The sequence below is a fragment of the Sinocyclocheilus anshuiensis genome, unplaced genomic scaffold, assembly GCF_001515605.1.
Source record: "Sinocyclocheilus anshuiensis isolate Anshui unplaced genomic scaffold, SAMN03320099.WGS_v1.1 scaffold389, whole genome shotgun sequence".
Classification (NCBI taxonomy): Eukaryota; Metazoa; Chordata; class Actinopteri; order Cypriniformes; family Cyprinidae; genus Sinocyclocheilus; species Sinocyclocheilus anshuiensis.
The window spans coordinates 233,840-238,956 of NW_015536494.1; the positions used below are offsets into that span (position 1 = coordinate 233,840).

The 5,117-nt window shown below is 34.0% G+C and overlaps 1 pseudogene; it reads right to left on the bottom strand.

The window, feature by feature from the left end:
- Positions 1–4,359: 4,359 nt before the first annotated feature.
- Positions 4,360–5,117, bottom strand: part of LOC107686024 (protoporphyrinogen oxidase-like) — a 12,633-nt pseudogene continuing 11,875 nt past the window's right edge.

The window sequence follows — 5,117 nt, forward strand, 5'->3', positions numbered from 1 at the left end:
TGTGAGAGTAACAGTGATTATGCATATGGAGAACATGAGCTGAAGATACTCACAGACAGCGTGAAGTGTCACGTTTTGCTGTCCAGATTATTCCCTAAATCAGAAAGCTCCTCAGATTCCCACAGAACAGAGATGTTTGTAGTTCTAAAACCTGGAAGAGAATTAGCATATTCAAGCCACGGATTCCCTTGGGAATTTCACATGGCGGTTATGGATTTATAAGTAAATAAAATTGATAATATTACTAGTGAAACAAAATTTGAATGTATCTTCAAAATAACACAGTCAAACCTCAAAAGTCAATTTCTGAAGCCATTGTTTTTAAAAAAGACAAGCTGATACATAAAGACAACTACTACCACAAGTACTGTACACTACCATTCAGAAGTTTGGGGTTGGTAAGATATTTGTGTGTGTGTGTGTGTGTGTGTGTGTGTGTGTGTTTGAAAAAAAAATAAATTCTTATGTTCACCAAGGCTACATTTATTTGATCAAAAATGCAGTAAATACAGTAATCACGTGAAATCTGATTACAATTTTAAGCAACTGTTTTCTATTTTAAAATACTTTAAAATTTAATTTATTGCTGTGTTGGCAAAGTTCAATTTTTCAACAGCCATTACTCCAGTCTCCAGTGTCACATGATTTTAAGAAATCATTCAAATATGATGATTTGGTGCAATATTGAACATTTTGAAAAGTATTTTATGAATTGGACAAAGGTTGTAGTGCTTACATAGCAAGATGCGAAAGTACACAGCTATTAACAAATATAAATAAACAAATATACACATAATATAGATTTTAGTTGAAATTATTTAATTATTTAACACGATCGAGCCAAATATGGAAACCCATTTCTGCCTCAAAATAAAGTTTACGTTAGGAAATAAACTCATTTTGAAATATAACAAAAAATAAACTATTATGACCAATAAAGTCAAAATTGTTGAAGTCAGAGATATAAGAATCACAATTATGAGTAATAAGGGAGCTATAATAATATTTAAAGTCACATTGGGAGACATAAAGTCACAATTATGAGTAATAAAGTCCCACTGGAAAATATTATTATCATATTAAGTCAGAATTATGAGAAACAAGTTACAACTGTGAGATACAGCAAAAACGTGTTTACACTGATTGATACAAAAGTCATTACATTGGCACAGCTATCTATGAAATTAACAGCTGCCTGAGACGCCAGTCAATTACACACTTTAGTGGTCATCATCATACAAACATTTTTGTACAAAAATATACTGCAATTGGACAAGAGAATATTTTAGCCAGCCGCTGTAAGTATCGGTAGACTCTGCATCTGTTTTGTATGCTTCAAGCTGAATAACCAAACAAGGATCAAATTGTCTTAAGTGGCCCAGAAATAAGACAGAAGGACATAACATCTCACAACAAAACTGATGCCAGGCATCTTAACAATGCTGATTCTGTCAGTTCAGCAGAGGAAGGCTGCCAACTGCTCCCCGAGGAAGTTTACAAGAGATTCCTTCACACATCAAATGACTGTCTAGCAATGCCTCTTTTATACGGTTTCATTTTCCCCACCGTTTTAGAAATAACCACATGCTGTTCTTTTTTTATTATTGAAATTAAGGCACTGAAGTGAGTGAATGCTCGAGTGAATGCGATCATCGATTCCTCTCAAATACTAGATATAACACGAAATAAACATGAATGAACATCTCATGTCTCATGTAATCGCTCATTTAGTGTTTCAACCACAGAAAGACGTCAATAAAACAGCTTGTAAACAAAATGTCACGTAGCAATACTTAAATTTACAACATTCAAGTCATCAGTGTCCACAGCTCCTTAGTTCACTAGAGAAATTAGAGAAGAGTATTTCGCGAAATATTAGCCTATATATTTATTCATTATATTTTACTTGTTAGTGATGCCTTAATTATTAAATGTATGTTCAACAACTACTTAAAATTTTATAATTAAATCTAGAAATTAATATAAAAACTGCCTTAAGTTCAATTTGCATAGTCAACCATTTTTATTTGAGTGTTGATTATTAGCCTATATCTAAAAATAAAAATGTAATAAAAATAAAATGTTGTTAATTGTAACCTTATATTATAAAAATGTGCAACTAATAGGGCTATAGTTTAAAGCATTACCTGAGGTAAGTTTAGTTATAATTCAGTTTATTTATAGCTAGTTCGGTTTGTTCAGTAAACCACTGTTTAATAAAAAATAAAAAAGTAGCAATTTTTATATTTAGTTTCCCCCCCCCCCCGCTGTTCTGAAACCATACCGAACCATGACATCATGTTTGTGTACCTTTACACCCCTAAGAAATATTAATCCAATTTTTACATTTCCTGAAACCCAGTGGTGTTTGGCCATGCAACGTTCATCGCCAGGGTGTTGCTAAGGTGTACTGAGTGTTTTCGGCACAGATACATGGTATTCTGGTTCTACAAATGGCTCAGGTTCTACAATGTAAATCTTTGGGATTTTTTTGCACGATTTATTGTAAATCTGATCGAAAAGTAATAGCACACCTCTCTTCAACAAGTTTTAACGTTCAAAATTGTGGTGGTGTGAGCCAGACAGGACAGGAAATCACTTAAAATGTGCAAATTACAAAACCAACGAGGAACAATATATTTCAAGATTGCTGGCAGGCACAGCTTTCTTTGTCTGTGTTTGACGGTGTGCCTTCTGTCATATAACTTTCCAACCGAACTGTCAACAGACCCAGAGGTGGAAACAACAGAAGCATGTCATTGCAAACAATAATTTGTCAAGGTGAACTTGCCATTTGTCAGATAATGGTTTCAGGGTGTGGCTGTGTAATTAGTACATTAATTATTTAATTTTTGTTCTGTTTTATTAATGTAAACTCCTCTTTAGCTGCAGGCTTATTCGCTTTAAACTGTACTGGCACTCTTAGTTGAATCTACTGTCTGTTCAGTAATGGATAGAAGTTATTAAAAAATTTAACCACATTACACGCTACAAACCAAACACATCTCATTTATTTATCATACTCAAAGAGCCATTGCTCTGAGATAATCACATAAAAACACATTATCATTTATTAAGTGGTTGTCAGAAAAAAATAGAGTTTTTTCATGAAATTATTGTTGTTACACACTATAAAAAAGTCACATTCACTATAAGCACCTATGGCTGAAAGCAGCGCAATCAGTCTTCACTGCATGTGGATCCATAATGTAACGGTGCAATATAAAATTGCATTCACTCATGTCTCACAAGTACTGCATGTAAAAGGCAAAAAGGCACACCTGTGCACTTCTGTAATAAAACATTATTGCAAATTGAAGCTGCGTGACACATTAAGAGAAATGCTTTGCAAAGCATCTGTGTGTGAAACAAATGGCTCTCAAGCACCCATTAAAGGTCTGGTTCTCGGAGTAATTGTATACTTTGAATTTTTTGCCCTATGAAAGTCAATGACAATGCAGATGGTCACAGCCATTTTCAATCTGCTGCTTGGCTCAAATGCAAAATATAAGTTGTAAATTTGCCACTGAAGCCACTTCAGTGTAATGGTGTAAAATTTTCAGTGTAAAATGTTTTTTAGTGCAGCCTGATGTAATGGCACTTCATCTCAGCCTTGTCAAAATACCTGAAAACTACCATCTTCTTTCAGACAAATGGAAGAGATGACTGAAAATATACTACATTTCGAAAATCTTAGTCTACCCCTGGCCATTATTGATAGATGTTGAGGTGACATGAATGCAGGTCAGAATAACCTTTCCTAATGGCAAAAGTGATTCAGAAAAACAGAAGTTTTGGGTGAGATACTAGAAGCAATTGACAATTTTCCAGCCCAAGATGTCAAACTCTGATGAAACTGACTGATGAAAATATATTATATTCCTCATCCAAGTTCAATTTCACCACAGCTGAACATAAAAAAAGATATTTAATTAATGTGCCACATGGGCACAGTCAAGTTCTACAATCATTCGGCTGCAACTGACTGATAGTGCTGCTGATAAACCAAATTATTTGGTGACTCATTTTTTAAAGCAAAAAGAAAGAAAATATCCTTAAAACAACGTTAGCTTAAACTGCATGAGAATAAGTTTATTTTTATTCTTCCCATGCCAACCCAGCTGCTTTTTTCTTATTTTTAAACATAAATGAGAATTTAGGGATTAAAAAAAAAAAAAATTCAAGCCAATAGAGCACCAAAAATAAACTTTAAGATATTTTCTTTGAAAACAGTCTTTTGCAGTTTTGCTTCTCAAGTCAATATAACTTATTGAAGGACATTTGGAAAACAAAACATATGATCTATCAAATTATATTAATGATTTTTGATGATATATTGAATTACCAAACAATTGGATGTTCTCTTGATTTCCATTTTGGGTTCAAGTAAAGCATGTTGTTCATATGGTAGTGTGCATTTTTCAGATGCTTCCCAGCAATCACAAAATCGATATCACAAAACCTAAAATATTCAATAAAAGCAGACAAAATTAAGTTAGTGTAAGTCATGTTTCCCAATGACACCCTCAGCTGCAGTCCGCCCACTAAATATAACATCATTGACAGAGACACCATCGTAGAAAGCTCCCGCCAGTGTAAGGGGCAGATTGTGGTTGCCGATGTATTGCCTCGTCTTTTCTGAAAATAAGAAACGGCACACACAACTCATTTACATGACTCGGGGGAAGGATAGTGGAATGAGTTTGGGTGATTAATAAATTCACCAAGTCATTTCCAGTGTCCTAAATGATACTGCGGAATGCAGTTCTGAAAAAGGAATCACATAGATCAAATGATTTAATAAGAGGAATGACAGAGCAGAGAAAAACAAAAGAAATGACATTCATTAATCAAAAACAAAATCTTTCAAATATGAGATTCCAGATAAAGTAGCTGCCTGAATATCTTTTCTCTTTGTGAGAGTGTATAAGGGTAATTAAACTGTTCAAAGACAGTGAGACAATGTAGCATGAAAAAAAGTACGAGTATGTGTGTGTGGGCGCACAAAGGTGGAACTTTTCTTCTTGCTCTATGACCATATAATTAAGAATAAGTCAGTCAGAAATGTAGTAAAGCAGCTAGTTGCTCCTCTCCTCTCCTCTCCTCTCCTCTCCTCT